The sequence below is a fragment of the Equus quagga genome, chromosome 11 (genome assembly GCF_021613505.1).
Source record: "Equus quagga isolate Etosha38 chromosome 11, UCLA_HA_Equagga_1.0, whole genome shotgun sequence".
Classification (NCBI taxonomy): domain Eukaryota; kingdom Metazoa; phylum Chordata; class Mammalia; order Perissodactyla; family Equidae; genus Equus; species Equus quagga.
The window spans coordinates 93,643,395-93,644,107 of NC_060277.1; positions in this window are offsets into that span (position 1 = coordinate 93,643,395).

The window sequence follows — 713 nt, forward strand, 5'->3', positions numbered from 1 at the left end:
CTTCAAATCTGCATGCATCACAATGTCCAGCACATTCAGAGAGCCTGGTCCTCATTCTGGTCTAACTTTTCTTTCTGTACTGTGACCTTGGGCTGGAGGGACTTCAGTTTTCTTCTTTTTAGATTGACAGAATTGGACTAGATCAGGTGGAAATGGGGACAATAATTGTATATCTCTTAGTGTTCTTTTGAGGATTAAATGAGTTAATATATGTAAAGAGCTGGACAGAGTAAATGCAGATAGTTATTATTATTATTATTAGAGATTCTTTTTTAATTTAATTTATTTATTTTAACTTTTTATTGAGATTATGATAGTTTACAACCTTGTGGAATTTCAGTTGTACATTATTGTTTGTCAGTCGTGTTGTAGGTGCACCACTTCACCCTTTGTGCCCACCCCCCACCCCCCCTTTCCCCTGGTAGCCACTAATCTGTTCTCTTTGTCTACATGTTTAACCTCCACATATGAGTGGAGTCATACAGAGATTGTCTTTCTCTATCTGGTTTATTTCACTTAACATAATACCCTCAAGGTCCATCCATGTTGTTGTGAATGGGATGATTTTATCCTTTTTTATGGCTGAGTAGTATTCCATTCAAAGATTTTTTTTTTTCCCCTTTTTCTCCCCAAAGCCCCCCAGTACATAGTTGTATATTCTTAGTTGTGGGTCCTTCTAGTTGTGGCATGTGGCATGCTGCCTCAGCATGACC